Source organism: Mirounga leonina, unplaced genomic scaffold (assembly GCF_011800145.1).
Source record: "Mirounga leonina isolate KUSES-001 unplaced genomic scaffold, KU_Mleo_1.0 Mir_165, whole genome shotgun sequence".
NCBI lineage: Eukaryota > Metazoa > Chordata > Mammalia > Carnivora > Phocidae > Mirounga > Mirounga leonina.
In genome coordinates, this window is record NW_023270415.1 from 9,384,401 (window position 1) to 9,401,494 (window position 17,094).

Genomic DNA, 17,094 nt, shown 5'->3' on the forward strand with positions numbered 1-17,094 from the left:
CTTTAATGATTTTTGAACTATATTTTTGAGTTATTTTCTTAGAGATTTTTCTAGGACATGCAATTTCTTAATCTATCAGATTTATGCTACTTTAATTCCAGTGAGATAGAGAAACTTTACTCCTATATGGCTATATTATCTCTTCCATTTTTATGCTATTATCATTATATAAGTCTGTATATGTTATAAACTTAAAATACATTGTTGCAATTATTCCTTTATAAGTCTTATGTTTTAAAAAAGCTGAAAGAGGAAAGGAGAACAAGTATATGTTTATAGAATTTGCCACACCAATCTTTTCCATTTTTAATTCTTTTCATTCCTTCCTGTAGATTTGAGTTACTTTGTGGTGTCATTTCTTTACTACTATAGCTTTGTCCTCACCCACCTCTTTTGTGTTCTTATTGTCAAAAATATCACATTTCTATATCATATAGGCCCAACAATATGATTATGCCCATACTGTTTACACATTTGCTTTTAGAATCTGTTAAGGGAAAAAATATGCATTTATGCTGTCTTTTAAAAATTGCCTACTTTATTAATTGGCACTCAGTTTGGTTTTTTTTTTTTCAGTTGGATTCAAATTATTCTTTGGAGTCACATACTTTCAGCCTGAAGAGCTTTAGCATTTCTTGTAAGCTGGGGTGCTAGCAACAAATTCTTTCAGTTTTTGTTTTGCTTTAATTTTGAGTTCTGTTTTGCTTTGTTTTGCCTTCATTTTTGAAAGATAGTTTTGCTTGTTATAAGATTCTTGGTTGACCGTTATTTTCCTTTCAATACTTAGAATATTGCATCCTACTGCCTCTGGCCTTCATTGTTTCTATTGAAAACTCAGCTGTTAATTGTATTTGGTAGAGCCTGTATATGTATGTGTACATAATGTACATAAGTCATCTTTTTCCTCTGGTACATGATGTACATGATGGGTCATTTTTTCCTCTTTTCTAGTTTTCCTTTTTGTTTTCATCTTTCAATATTTTGAGTATATGATATGTCTGGATGTGTAACTCCTTATGTTTATCCCAGTTGGAGTTCATTTAGCTTCTTGACTATGTAAAGTAATCTTTCTCATTAAATCTAGGAGGTTTTCAGCCATTATTTCTCTGAATATTTATTCCTGGTTCTTTCTTTTATTTCTTCCTGCTGTCCTCATGTGTAGGCTGAAGTGATTAATAGCGTCTCAGATTTCTCTGAAGCTTTGTTCATTTTTCTTCATTTTCTTTTCTTCTGATTGCATATTCTCTACCGATCTATCTTCAAGTTCACCGATTCTTTCTACTGCAAGCTTAAATCTACCATTAAGGTGCTCTAGTGAATCTTTCTTTTCAGTTATTTTTCTTTCCCACTCCCAAATTTACATTTTTTAAAAATTTCTATTTATTCTTTTTTATTTTTTTAAATTTTTTATTGTTATGTTAATCCCCATACATTACATCATTAGTTTTAGATGTAGTGTTCCATGATTCATTATTTGCATATAACACCCAGTGCTCCATGCAGAACGTGCCCTCCTCAATACCCATCACCAGGCTAACCCATCCTCCCACCCTCCTCCCCTCTAGAACCCTCAGTTTGTTTTTCAGAGTCCATCGTCTCTCATGGTTTGTCTACCCCTCTGATTTGCCCCCCCTTCATTCTTCCCCTCCTGCTACCTTCTTCTTTTTTTTTTTTTCTTAACATATATTGCATTATTTGTTTCAGAGGTACAGATCTGAGATTCAACAGTCCTGCACAATTCACAGCGCTTACCAGAGCACATACCCTCACTAGTGTCTATCACCCAGTCACCCCATCCCTCCCACCCCACCCCCCACTCCAGCAACCCTCAGTTTGTTTCCTGAGATTAAGATTCCTCATATCAGTGAGGTCATATGATACATGTCTTTCTCTGTTTGACTTATTTCGCTCAGCATAATACCCTCCAGTTCCATCCATGTCATTGCAAATGGCAAGATCTCATTCCTTTTGATGACTGCATAATATTCCATTGTATATATATATATGTATATATATTTATATACCCCATCTACTTTATCCATTCATCTGTCGATGGACATCTTGGCTCTTTCCACAGTTTGGCTATTGTGGACATTGCTGCTATAAACATCGGGGTGCATGTACCCTTTCGGATCCCTACTTTTGTATCTTTGGGGTAAATACCCAGTACTGCAATTGCTGGATCATAGGGTAGCTCTATTTTCAACTTTTTGAGGAACCTCCATACTGTTTTCCAGAGTGGCTGCACCAGCTTGCATTCCCACCATGTAGGAGGGTTCCCCTTTCTCCGCATCCCCGCCAACATCTGTCATTTCCTGACTTGTTAATTTTAGCCATTCTGACTGGTGTGAGGTGGTATCTCACTGAGGTTTTGATTTGGATTACCCTGATGTTGAGCAATACTGAACACTTTTTAATGTATCTGTTGGCCATTTGGATGTCTTCTTTGGAAAAATGTCTGTTCATGTCTTCTGCCCATTTCTTGATTGGATTCTTTGTTCTTTGGGTGTTGAGTTTGATGAGTTCTTTATAGACTTTGGATACTAGCCCTTTATCTGATATGTCATTTGTAAATATCTTCTCCCATTCTGTCAGTTGTCTTTTGGTTTTGTGGACAGTTTCTTTTGCTGTGCAAAAGCTTTTTATCTTGCTGAAGTCTCAATAGTTCATTTTTGCCCTTGCTTCCCTTGCCTTTGGCGAGGTTTCTAGGAAGAAGTTGCTGCGGCTGAGGTCGAAGAGGTTGCTGCCTGTGTTCTCCTTCAGGATTTTGATGGACTCCTGTCTCACATTGAGGTCTTTCAACCATTTGGAGTCTATTTTTGTGTGTGGTGTAAGGAAATGGTCCAGTTTCATTCTTCTGCATGTGGCTGTCCAATTTTCCCAACACCATTTGTCTTTTTTTCCATTGGACATTCTTTCCTGCTTTGTCCAAGATTAGTTGACCATAGAGTTGAGGGTCCATTTCTGGGCTCTGTATTCTGTTCCATTGATCTATGTGTCCATTTTTGTGCCAGTACCATACTGTCTTGATGAGGACAGCTTTGTAATAGAGCTGGAAGTCCGGAATTGTGATGCCGCCAGCTTTGCTTTTCTTTTTCAACATTCCTCTGGCTATGCGGAGTCTTTTCTGGTTCCATACAAATTTTAGGATTATTTGTTCCATTTCTTTGGAAAAAGTGGATGGTCTTTTGATGGGGATTGCATTGAATGTGTAGATTGCTCTAGGTAGCATTGACATCTTCACAATATTTGTTCTTCCAATCCATGAGCATGGAACGTTTTTCCATTTCTTTGTGTCTTCCTCAATTTCTTTCATGAGTATTTTATAGTTTTCTGAGTACAGATCCTTTGCCTCTTTGGTTAGATTTATGCCTAGGTATCTTATGCTTTTGGGTGCAATTTAAATGGAATAGACTCCTTAATTTCTCTTTCTTCTGTCTTATTGTTGGTGTATAGGAATGCCACTGACTTCTGTGCATTGATTTTATATCCTGCCACTTTACTGAATTCCTGTATGAGTTCTAGCAGTTTTGGGGTGGAGTCTTTTGGGTTTTCCACATAAAGTATCGTATCATCTGCAAAGAGTGAGAGTTTGACTTCTTCTTTGCCGATTTGGATGCCTTTTATTTATTTTCTTGTCTGATTGCTGTGGCTAGGACTTCCAATACTATGTTGAATAGCAGTGGTGATAGTGGACATCCCTGCCACATTCCTGACCTTAGGGGGAAAGCTCTCAGTTTTTCCCCATTGAGAATGATATTCGCTGTAGGTTTTTCATAGATGGCTTTTATGATATTGAGGTATGTACCCTCTATGCCTATACTCTGAAGAGTTTTGATCAAGAAAGGATGCTGTACTTTGCCAAATGCTTTTTCTGCATCTATTGAGAGGATCATATGATTCTTGTTCTTTCTTTTGTTAAAATGTATTGTATCACGTTGATTGATTTGTGGATGTTGAACCAACCTTGCAGCCCAGGGATAAATCCCACTTGGTCGTGGTGAATAATCCTTTTAATGTACTGTTGGATCCTATTGGCTAGTATTTTGGTGAGAATTTTTGCATCCATGTTCATCAGGGATATTGGTCTGTAATTCTCCTTTTGATGGGGTCTTTAGTTTTGGGATCAAGGTAATGCTGGCCTCATAAAATGAGTTTGGAAGTTTTCCTTCCATTTCTATTTTTGGAACAGTTTCAGAAGAATAGGTATTAATTCTTCTTTAGATGTTTGGTAGAATTCCCCTGGGAAGCCATCTGGCCCTGGGCTCTTGTTTGTTGGGAGATTTTTTATGACTGCTTCATTTCCTTAGTGGTTATAGGTCTGTTCAGATTTTCTATTCCTTCCTCGTTCAGTGTTGGTAGTTGATACATCTCTAGGAATGCATCCATTTCTTCCAGGTTATCGAATTTGCTGGCATAGAGTTGCTCATAATATGTTCTTATAATTGTATTTCTCTGGTGTTGGTTGTGATCTCTCCTCTTTCATTCATGATTTTGTTGATTTGGGTCATTTCTCTTTTCTTTTCTGGATAAGTCTGGCCAGGAGTTTATCAATCTTGTTAACTCTTTTAAAGAACCAGCTCCTAGTTTCGTTGATCTGTTCTACTGTTCTTTTAGTTTCTATTTCATTGATTTCTGCTCTGATCTTTATTATTTCTCTTCTCCTGCTGGGTGTAGGCTTTATTTACTGTTCTTTCTCCAGCTCTTTAGGTGTAGGGTTCAGTTGTGTACTTGAGACCTTTCTTATTTCTTGAGAAAGGCTTGTATTGCTATATACTTTCCTCTTAGGACTGCCTTTGCTGCATCCAAAGATTTTGAATAGTTGTGTTTTCATTTTCATTGGTTTCCATGAATTTTCTTAATTCTTTTTTAATTTCCTGGTTGACCCATTCAGTCTTCAGTAGGGTGCTCTTTAGCCTCCATGTATTTGAGTTCTTTCTGATTTTCCTCTTGTAATTGAGTTCTAGTTTCAAAGCATTGTGGTCTGAAAATAGGCAGGGAATGATCCCAATGTTTTCGTACTGGTTGAGACCTGATTTGTGACCCAGGACGTGATCGATTCTGGAGAATGTTCCATGGGCCCTAGAGAAGAATGTGTATTCCGTTGCTTTGGGATGGAATGTTCTGAATATGTCTGTGAAGTCCATTTGGTCCAGTGTGTCATTTAAAGTCTTAATTTCCTTGTTGATCTTTTGCTTAGATGATCTGCCGTTTTCAGTGAGGGGGGTGTTAAAGTCCCCCACTATTATTGTGTTGTTGTCAATGTGTTTCTTTGTTTTGTTATTAATTGCCTTATCTAATTGGCTGCTCCCATGTTAGGGGCATAGATATTTACAATTGTTAGATCTTCTCATTGGATAGACGCTTTAAGTAGGATATAGTGTCCTTCCTCGTCTCTTATTACAGTCTTTGGTTTAAAATCTAATTTGTCTGATATAAGGATTGCCACCCCAGCTTTCTTTTGGTGTCCATTAGCATGGTGAATGGTTTTCCACCCCCTCACTTTCAATCTGGGGATGTCTTTGGGTCTAAAATGAGTCTCTTGCAGACAGCATATCGATGGGTCTTGTTTTTTAATCCAATCTGATAGCCTGTGTCTTTTGATTGGGGCATTTAGTCCATTTACATTCAGGGTAACTATTGAAAGATAAGAATTTAGTGCCATTGTATTGCCTGTATGGCGACTGTTACCGTATATTGTCTGTGTTCCTTTCTGGGCTATGTTGTTTTTAGGCTCTCTCTTTGCTTAGAGGACCCCTTTCAAGATTTCTTGTAGGGCTGCTTTCGTGTTTGCAAATTCCTTTAGTTTTTGTTTGTCCTGGAAGCTTTTTATCTCTCTTTCTATTTTCAATGACAGCCTAGCTGGAGATAGTATTCTTGGCTGCATATTTTTCTCATTTAGTTCTCTGAAGATATCCTGCCAGTCCTTTCTGGCCTGCCAGGTCTCTGTGGATAGGTCTGTTGCCAATCTAATGCTTCTACCATTGTAGGTTACATATCTCTTCTCCCAAGCTGCTTTCAGGATTTTCTCTTTGTCTCTGAGACTCATACGTTTTACTATTACATTTCGGGGTTTTGACCTATTTTTATTGATTTTGAGAGGGGTTCTCTGTGCTTCCTGGATTTTGATGCCTGTTTCCTTCCCCAAATTAGGGAAGTTCTCTGCTATAATTTGTTCCATTATACCTTCTGCCCCTCTCTCTCTTTCTTCTTCTTCTAGGATCCCAATTTTTCTAATGTTGTTTCATCTTATGGTATCGCTTATCTCTCAAATTCTGCCCTCGTGATCCAGTAGTTGTTTATCTCTCTTTTTCTCTGCTTCTTTATTTTCCATCATTTGGTCTTCTATATTACTGAGTCTCTCTTCTGCCTCATTTATCCTAGCAGTTAGCGCCCCCATATTTGCACCTCATTAATAGCCTTTTTGATATCGACTTGGTTAGATTTTAATTCTTTTATTTCTCCAGAAAGGGTTTCTCTAATAACTTCCATGCTTTTTTCAAGCCCAGCTAGTGTCTTTAAATTGATGATTCTGAACTGTAGATTTGACATCGTATTAATGTCTGTATTGAGTAGGTCCCTGGCAATTGGTATTACCTCTTGTTCTTTTTGTTGAGGTGATTTTTTTCATCTTGTCATTTTGTCCAGAGGAGAATAGGTGAATGAGAGAACAAAATGCTAACAGGGTAACAACGTTCCCAGAAAATATACTCTAAACAAATCAGAAAAGACCTGAAGTAGTGGGAAAAGAAAGGGAAAGAGAGAAAAAAGAAAAAGAAAAAAAGAAAAAAAAAAAGGAAAAGAAAAAGATAAAGATAAAAACAAAGAAAAACAGAACAAAACATAAAAAACCAGAATGTGATCAAACATGTTCAGGCTGATGCATAGATCAGTGCCACACACTAGATTTTGGGTGTATTTTGCTCTGTTTTAAGAAAGTGCCTCCCAAAATTTTAAAGAAAGAAAAAATTATATATGTACAAAAATAAGGGTTGATATGATGAAGGGATGGAATATGACTGTAAATATGGAAATTATAAAAAATTTTATAAAAGGAATTGATAAGAAGTTGTTTGAAAAAAGAAAGAAGAGGATTTAAAAAAAAAGAAAAAAAAGGGAGAGAATGTGATCAGGCAGGTGAGTAGGAAAAAACCATACTCTAGAGATTTAGGGTATATTTTGATCTGTTAGAAGAAACTATCTCAAAATTTTAAAGAGAGAACAACTTATATATATATATATTCCAAAAATAAGGGTAACTACTACGAAGGGATAGAATATGACTCTAAAAATGAAAAATAAAAATGTTTTTTAAAACAGGGATTGATAAGATGTTGGTTGAAAAAGGGAAAAAGAAATATTCAAAAAAAAAAAAAAAGGAAAAAGGCAGTGAAAAAAAAATTAACTTTGAAAAACAAAAGAATCATGGTAAAAAAGCCATGAATTCTATGTAAAGTATTCCCCTAGCACTGGAGTTCTGCCGTTCTCATTGATCGGTAAACTTGGCCTTGTCTGGCTGTTCTCGCTGATTTTCTGGGGGTGGGGCCTGTTGCCGTGGTTCCCAAATGTCTTTGCCGGAGGTGGAATTGCCCACCCTTGCCCGTTCTGGCCTAAGTAATCTGCTCAGGTTTGCTCTTGGGAGCTTTTGTTTTCTGCGAGCTTTCCGTATAGCTTTGGAGGCAGAGAGTGAAAATGGCGGCCTCCCAATCTGCACCTCTGAGGAGTCGAGAACTTGGTGCCCTGCTCCTCAGTGAGCCCCCAGAGAAAAGCAGTCAGTCACTCCCATCTCCCTGGTCTCCTGCCGCACTCCGTGCTCACCCGGCCTGTGACTGCGCGTTTCTATCTCTGGCACCTGACCCTGTGAGGAGTCTCCAAACCCAGCAGTTCCCTGTGGTGCACTCCCGCACCACTCCTTCCGGGGTAGGAAGGGGAGTCTCCCTGATCTGCTGCTTGTTGGGTCCCTGCTAGAGGAGCAGTGGCCCGACTGTGCCATGGATCACGGTTTATGGCAACCCCGAGCTGAGAGCCCACGCCTGGGCTCTGTCTCTGCAGCTGGCTTCCCTGCTCCGATACCCGGGAGCTCTGCCGCACTCAGGCACCCCCGGTCTTCCTGTGACCCCGAGGGTGCTGAGACCACACTGTCCTGCGAGGTTTCCACCCCCCGCTTAGCCACCGGAGTGACGTCTCTCATTGGAGCAGACTTCTAAAAGTTCTGATTTTGTGCTCCGTGGCTCTATCACTTGCCAGAAGCATCTGACGGAGGCCCCTCCCCCGCTGTCTATCCTCCCAAATATCGCCTCGGATTCACTTCTCCGCACATCCTACCTTCCCAGAAAGTGGTCGCTTTTCTGTTCAGAGAGTTGTTGCTATTCTTTTCTTTGATCTCCTGTTGAGTTTGTAGGTGTTCAGAATGGTTTGATCCCTATCCAGCTGAATTCCTGAGACCAGACGAAATCCAGGTCTCCTACTCCTCTGCCATCTTGCTCCGCCCCCTAAAATTTCTATTTATTCTTTGATGAAACATTGTCATTGTCCTTTCTTTATGTTTTTAAAATATGTATTCCATTAGATGTTTGAATATATTTTATAATAGCTGCTTTGAAGTTTTTCTGCAAAGTTCAAAATCTGAGTCCCCTTCAGGGCAATTTCCATTGCCTACATTTTTTCCTATGAATGGGTCATACTTTCTTGTGTCTTTGCATATCATATACTTTTTTGTTAGAAAGTAGACATTTTAGACAATATATTGTAGCAGTTCTGGATAATAGTTCTCCATAGGGCTTGTTCTTATGGCTGTTTACTTGTTTACTTATTTAGTGACTTGACTGGAGTAGTTCAGTGAAGTCTATTTTTCTTGCAACATGTCACTGATGCCATTCCTTCAAAGATACCATTTTTGGCATGCATATAATCTTCCTGTCAGGGATAACTATGATTTTAGCCAGGCAATCTTTGACTGTTTCTTCCCCTTTATTTTCTAGCTGGTCTGCCTCTATCCAGTTCTTAACCTCTACAACATGTTGCTGGTTGATTTTTCTTTTTTTTTGGACAATGCTTTGATCTATAGTCTTATCTGATTGAAGTCCTTTGACAGAAGCAGAGAGAGGCCAATCTTTGAGGCTAAATTTGACCCTTACCTGGCAGAACCTCTGTGTCATGAAGCAAGAGTTGGCTGTGATGAGTAACTCACTCTTCCCTGGCTGCCCTACCTGAATTGTCCCTATTGAGTAGAGTATGAGGATTGTGGAGATGGCAGGAAGTAGGGCTGACACCCTGCTGCTGCCTCTACCATATGCAGATCTTCCACAACCCAGAGCCTGGGACGTTGGGATCTGCAAATATTTACTGTCTGGTGACTCTACCCAAAACAGATCTTTGTCTTAAGAAGATGGAAGAGAGGGGTGCCTGGGTGGCTCAGTGGATTAAACATCTGACTTAGGCTCAGGTCATGATCTCAGGGTCCTGGGATCCATCCAGTCTGCTTCTCCCCCTCCCTCTGCTCCTCCTTTCGCTTGTGCTCTCTTTCTTTGTCTCAAATAAAGAAATAAAATCTTTAAAAAAAAGATGGAAGAGATGGGACCTGCCACTTGACTGCTGAAATTACTGGTATGGCTCTCCAACACTAAAGAGCTGTTCTTGAAAGAATTGCTTTCTTTACCAATAGCCTCTCTCCAGATCTTTCCTGCCTAGTGGGAATTGGGAGTCGAAGAACAGCACTGTCTGGCTGAGTCTATCCACTCAATATCAGTCATCTACAGAAGATGGAATCTTCTGATGTTCACCTGCTGCCAAACTACCCAGAATGGCAATTCCACCCCAGAGATCTGGAGGAGATGGAAACTGATGTTGGTTGCCAAGCCCACTGGAACAGTTATTTTACAGGGCAGAGCTGTGGGTGGATGGGTGTAGGCCCTAGCCAAAGGCCATGGCCTCCTTGTGTTCTTACTGAATTTCTGTAGATTTTATGGAGTAAATGCTTTTCACTTTCCTGCATGCCCTTTGATCTAGCTACAAAGATTTTGAATGACTGTCTGCTAATTTTGACCAGCTTAATACATATCTCTTTGTGAGATATTTTCCCCCCTTTATATTCTGTCAACTCTTCACCACCTGCTTTGGTAATTTTTATTTAATTATACAGTCTCACTGGACTTTAAATAGCCTCATTGCTTTTTAGTCAGCCTTTTTGTTGCCTCTGTCTCTTTCCTACAAATATGGCTGATTAATGCCATTTGGATCATGTCAGTCCTCTTTTTAGCAATTGTAATAACTGTACTTGCCTTAAATCATGTTTATACATTTCAATATACTCTACTGATTGGCTCCTTTGTGTAAAAGCCCTCATATTTCTTTTGTATACTCATTTGGACCATTCTACCAAATGTAAACTTTATATCAAAATATCACCCCCTGATACTTCCCCACATATATTAATCAATCTTATGAAATATTTTATCTTTTGTATCATTTTTACTTTGTATTATTTTTAGGAAAGAAATTACCTTCTCAACACTATAATGTTATTTTAATAACTTCTCACTACCAATTTTTCTGTTATATTGTAATATTCAGATTGGCAATTTAGCTATAAGTTTTCATAATGCCATTAATTTGCTAACATTATTATCTTTAAATTGAATAAATTCATTAATTCAATGCATATTGATTTTTTTACTAAATCAGGCATTCCATTATTTATTTTATTTGTCCATATTTCAAAACTTCAAAATAAAAAGATGATAATTGACATACATTAGAAAACTATTATAAGAACAAAGATTATTATTAAGAGTTCATATACTTGGTTGTACAGCCGTCAAACTTTCCAGTTTTGATGAATTATGAGCAAATGATGTTGGTTTTAATTTAATTTTCCTTTTTTTTAATATTCTAAATTCAAAGAATAGACTCTGCAAAGCCAAAAGCTGTGAATTTGCTTACACAATCATCTGAAACAAAGGGAAAAGCTGCTCATAATAGAATTTGAGAAGTTAATTCTTGGAATTATTTTAAAAATTGAAACTCCCTTTCCTTTCTTTGGCTTATCCATGGGGACAAAGCATCACTTAAAGTCATTTTTGTGACCACTCTACTCCTATATCTTCACGCTCTTTACCCAACAAGATGGAAATTATTTCAATTTCTCTTAACCCAAGAAAATTAATGAGCCTATAAGCACATTCTTCTCTCTCTTTCTCTTTTTTCAAAAAAAACAGAGAATATATCCCCTATCACTGCCATTTTAAATAGGAATACCTGCATTATAAATAGAGCCACATGTACCAGGGATTTTCCCTCAGTGCAGGAAGAGTTCTCTGTACCTTGGGAGAGTCCTAACTTCAGAGTGCCATGAACTAGGGAATACAAAGACACATAGTGAAGTAAAGCATTCATCTGATAATCCATTTATACCAACTAATTCTGCTACAGTTGAAATACAGACCAACTGACCATGGTTAGATTTAATCATGGCAGGAAGGAAGGCCTTACAAGTCTGGAAGATATAAACACACTGTCAATATTTCATTCACTTCTTATTTTATTTGCTCAGTAAGTATTTGATGAGTTTACAGATTCATGTAATAAATATTTATTTAACACTTATGGTATGTGGAATGTACTGTATGTGGCAGTGCAAAATAGTTACCGGTATGATGTAGTCACTTCTCAAGAATCTTAAAATTTATTATGTGTTAATCTATGAGCATACAATTTGACTTGTTTTTTCTTTTAAGTAAACTATATCAATTGAATTAAATCAACATTTAACATTTATAGTTTGTTAAAAATCCTAAAAACTTGTTTTTCTAGTATGCTTAATTCTTTCAGTTTTCAGCAATTTCTATTAAAATTTAATAACATTCACCTTCCTGGCTTTACTGTAAACCAGATTTGCCCTCATTCCAATAAACTGGTAGAGTGGGAAAAACTGTTCAGGAAAAGGTGGATTTTTTTTTTAAATTTAAAATCAATTAATTAACATATAGTGTATTATTAGTTTCAAAGGTAGAGTTTAGTGATTCATCAGTTGCATATAATACCCAGTGTTCATTATATCAAGTGCCCTCCTTAATGCCCATCACCCAGTTACCCCATTCCTCCCACCCACCTCCCCTCCAGCAACCCTAAATTTGTTTCCTATATTAAGAGTCTCTTATGGTTTGTCTCCCTCTCTGATTTTGTCTTATTTTATTTTTCCCTCCTTTCCCCTATGTTCATCTGTTTTGTTTCTTAAATTCCACATATAAGTGAAATCATATGATAATTGTCTTTCTCTGATTGACTTATTTCACTTAGCATACTACCCTCTAGTTCCATCCATGTCATTGCAAATGGTAAGATTTCTTTTTTTTTTTATGGCTGAGTAATAATTCCAGTATATATATATATATATACCACCTCTTCTTTATCCATTCATTTGTTGATGGACATCTGGGCTCTTTCCATAACTTAGCTGCTATAAATATCAGAGTGTATGTATGCCTTCAAATTAGTATTTTTGTATTCTTTGGGCAAATACCTAGTAGTGCAATTGCTGGGTCATAAAGTAGCTCTATTTTTAACTTTTTGAGGAACCTCCATACTGTTCTCCAGAGTGGCTGCACTAGTTTGCATTCCCACTGACAGTGCCTTTCTCCACATCCTTGCCAACACTTGTTGTTTCTTGGGTTGCTGATTTTAGCCATTCTGACAGGTGTGAGGTGATATCTCATTGTGGTTTTGATTTGTGTTTCTCTGATGATGAGTGATGTTGAGCATCTATTCATGTGTCTGTTGGCCACCTGTATGTCTTCTTTGGAAAAATGTCTATTCATGTCTTCTGCCAATTTTTAAATTGGATTATTTGTTTTTTGGGTGTTGAGTTTATTGTTTTTTTTTTATTTATTTATTTTTTATTTTGCGAGAGAGAGAATGAGAGAGAGCATGAGAGGGAGGAGGGTCAGAGGGAGAAGCAGACTCCCTGCTGAGCAGGGAGCCCGATGTGGGACTCGATCCCGGGACTCCAGGATCATGACCTGAGCCGAAGGCAGTCGCTTAACCAACTGAGCCACCCAGGCGCCCCTGGGTGTTGAGTTTAAAAAGTTCTTTATAGATTTTGGATACTAGCCCTTTATCTGATAAGACATTTGCAAATATCTTCTCCCATTCCATTTGCCTTTTAGTTTTGTTGACTGTTTCCTTTGCTATGCAGAAGCTTTTTATTTTGATGAAGTCCTAATAGTTTATTTTTGTTTTTGTTTCTCTTGCTTCAGGGGACATAACTAGTAAGAAGTTGCTGTGGCCAATGTCAAAGAGGTTACTGCCTGTGTTCACCTCTAGGATTTTAATGGTTTCATGTCTCACATTTAGGTCTTTCATCCATATTGAAAGTGGGCCAATTTCTTTCTTTTGCATGTTGCTGTCCAGTTTTCCCAGCACCATTTGTCGAAGAGACTATCTTTTTCCCACTGCATATTTTTTCCTGCTTTGTCCAAGATTAACTGACCATATAGCAGTGGGTTCATTTCTGACTGTTTCTACTCTGTTCCATTGATCTAAGTGTCTACTTTTCTGCCAGCATCTTTTTTTAAAAAGATATTTATTTATTTATTTATTTATTTATTTATTTATTTATTTATTTAATATTGTGCCTCCGCTGTGAAATTCCCGAGGGCTTGAGAGAGAGTTTGCATAAGAGTTCGCGTGAGCCACATTTTTTACCTTGGCTGTTAGTGAATGTGGGACCTTGTGTCCAGACCAAATACATGCTCTCACAAGTGCACATAGCAGGGCCCACAAGCAAACTTATCTCCACTCCTTCTTGGCTCTCCCTTGAGCTTCCCCCACCTCTTAAGCCCCACTCTGCAGAAAGTCAGCAAAGTGAGCAAAAACAGCCAGAAAAGAATTATAAAAGAAGGAATATTGGAGATGACAATAGAATTACCGCATGTCGCTATTTGGGAACTGTACCATACGGTGTCCAGAAAAGACTGGCCTCAGCATCAGGCACCTAGCATTTTCTCTCGAGAGGCCAAAGGACCTTTCTTACCTGCAGAAATGCTGCACTGTGGTGGCACAAGAGTCTAGCAAACTAGAAGCTACAAGCTGTCTCTTAAATTATTTTGGTTTTATGTGTCCTTCAACACCTTTCACTATTTCTGGTGCTGTCAGATAAAGGAGTGTCAACCGTGAGACTTCACCCGTGTCTAAGCCAAGTGTGACATACATCCAATGCTTGTAATTTCCCAGTGGCCTGGAGTAAAGGTGTATCCTGTGAAGGCACATGTTTAAGGTAATTTACAGGCATACCACTGGCCAATGGTCAGCACTCCAACAGGTACACTGAAGTCATTCCTTTTACATTAAGAGAACAGAACTACTTCTTTCCTAAGCTCAACCAGGAAAGTGAAACTCAGTTGCTGATTTGAGAAATAATTTGATGATCAGGACACATTATTTTCCCCACATTTTTATTGTAAAAAATTTCCAACACACCTACAACTTAAAGAAATAGTACGTAAGTGTTCCAAAACCCTATACTTAGACCAAACAGTAGTTAACATTTTACCCTATTTGCTCTTTATCTCCTCCTCTTTTTTGGTGAACAATGTCAAAGTAAGTTGCCGAAAAGCCACAAATGTAGGTACCCAGCACTTATTTCCAGAGCAGGAAATTGTCTTACACAACTACAATAAAATTATCATACCTAGTAAAACTAACATTAGTTCTATAATTCCACCTAATTTTAATCCATACCCAAATTTCCCCACTTGACCTAAAGGTCCAATCAAGTTTCAGGCATTGCACTTGGCTGTTATATCTCTTTGATAACTTTCTGCCTAGAATAACTCTATCTTTAAGAAATTAAAAAAATACATATGTCACTGATTTTTTGAAAAGACCAGGCCAGGTGTCTTATCAAATGTCCTATATTCTCTATTCATCTGCCTGACTTTTCTCAAGGTGTCATTTCACTGGCCCTCTAGCCCCTGTATCTTCTGCTTCAATTTCAATTTAGAGACTTGATTATGCTCAGATTAACATTTTTGGCAAGAAACATACATACCATTGAACACTTCATACTGCAACCTGTCATAATGTCTAGGCTGTTCCACTACTGGAGATGCTAAATTTAGTCTCTAGGAGAAGGTGGTGACTATAAGCTTTCTCCATTGTAAAGGCACAATAATTATAATTACTAGTAGACTGTGAGATGGTACTTGTGCACCATGTAACTATATTGCTTCCCACAATCTTTTACCTAAAGATTAAATATATATATATTTATATATATATACTATATATACTATTTATATATATATACTAGATATATATATGATATACTTGATTTTTGAGAGTAGTTTTAGGTTCACAGCAACATTGAGCATAAAGCAAGGAGAGTGATCACTGGATTGTATGGTAAGAATATGTTGACTTTTGTGAGAAACTGCCAAACTATCTTTCAAAGTGGCTTTACCATTTTGCGTTCCTGTCAGCTATGAATGATTAGGTACTGTTGCATTACATCCTGGCCAGGACTGGGCCTTGTCAGTGCCGTGCACTGTAGTCATTCTAATAGGCATTTGGCACACTCGGTGATTTTACCATCCATCCCTGACCCTTGCCTGAATTGATGATTACACTGGGAATTGCAAAATGGTGATTTTCTAAGTTAGTTTTTTTTTTCTGTATTTATTAATTGACCTTCTTCTGAAACAGGAAACATTTTGCTGTGTTTTCAGAAAACATCTCTTTCACAATAAGGAATTCTAAAGAAAAGTAACTCTCTTGGCCTTGTAGATTTACCATGCTTTGTGCCCCTCTGGGGCTCACAGAAAATACAAGAGTGACTGTCTCTCCATTATTTTTTGTATTCCCCCAGAATCTAGATGATGCCTTGCATATAACAAGCACTCAGTAATTTTTTTAAAGTTAGATTAAAAAAAAGATTTACTTATTTATTTTAGAGAGACAGAGAGTGGGGATAGGGGCAGAGGGAGAGGGAGAGAGAGAATCCTCTAGCAGACTCCCGGCTGAGCATGGAGCCCAACATGGAGCTCAAACCCAGGACCCTGAGTTCATGATCTGAGCACTTCTCTTTCTGCCTTTCATACTTTTGTCTACTGATGTCTGTCCTCAGAACCCCATTCCTTCAAAGAAACTTCCCCTTTGCCACTGATATCTTAACCATCAATTAACCACAGCCCACCTATATTCCACAGTCTCAATAAGCCATAAGACCCAAATGCACAACTAACTCTTTATTCCTCCTAAAATTGATTTATCTTAGTCCTCTAGCCTCCATTTTTAATGAAGGCAGATAATTAATCTTACCAATTTGAAGTGAGTCCCTATTTCTTCTAGGTTAAAGCCTAGTCATTTTTTGAATACTCAATTCAAAATACTGCACCCTGCTCACACCTTTGGCTGTATTATGGCACTGCAAGGAGCTATGGATCCTCTCCATGGGTAAATTTCTCTGTGGCTTTGCCACCAGTGTGACTCCCCTTTTTATTCTTGTGAGCTTCTACCCCATGGTGTCTCCTGCTAGGTTCTCCACCTTGCTCTGTTCCCCAGGGCCAGCTCATATCTGTCACCCTGCTTCCTGTTGCCCAACATCCTGCTGGACACCTAGTCCAAATTTGAATTTCTCTAGCTGATTCCAAATATTTTTTTCAGCTGTTTATCCAGATTGAGATCCAATCCAAAAGGATAGAGCGCATCTTTGATTTGTGCTTGAGTCTTTTTAAATTCAGCACAGGCCCTATATTGGTGAAGAATAATTAATGCTAGATGTTACAGCGACAAAGACTGCCATTTAACTTGCTTAATTCAGCAAAGGTTGGGTGGCCCTCTTCCACCTTGCATTTGGCGGTCTGGATCTGGATGATGGCCTCTAAGAAAGGAATGGAGAAGGGCCACTGGCTCTTCACTGTCTTGGCCCAGAATTGACACCCCTCACAGTCCTTTACCCACAATTTGCTGTGTGGCCCCAACCTAAGGGCAAGGGAAGTTGGAAATGTAGGGAAGCACTTGGAATTATAATGAGCATGTCCCTGCCATAAACTTCTCCCCTTTCAAAGGCCCCGACATCAGCATGTTGAAGAGGCACAG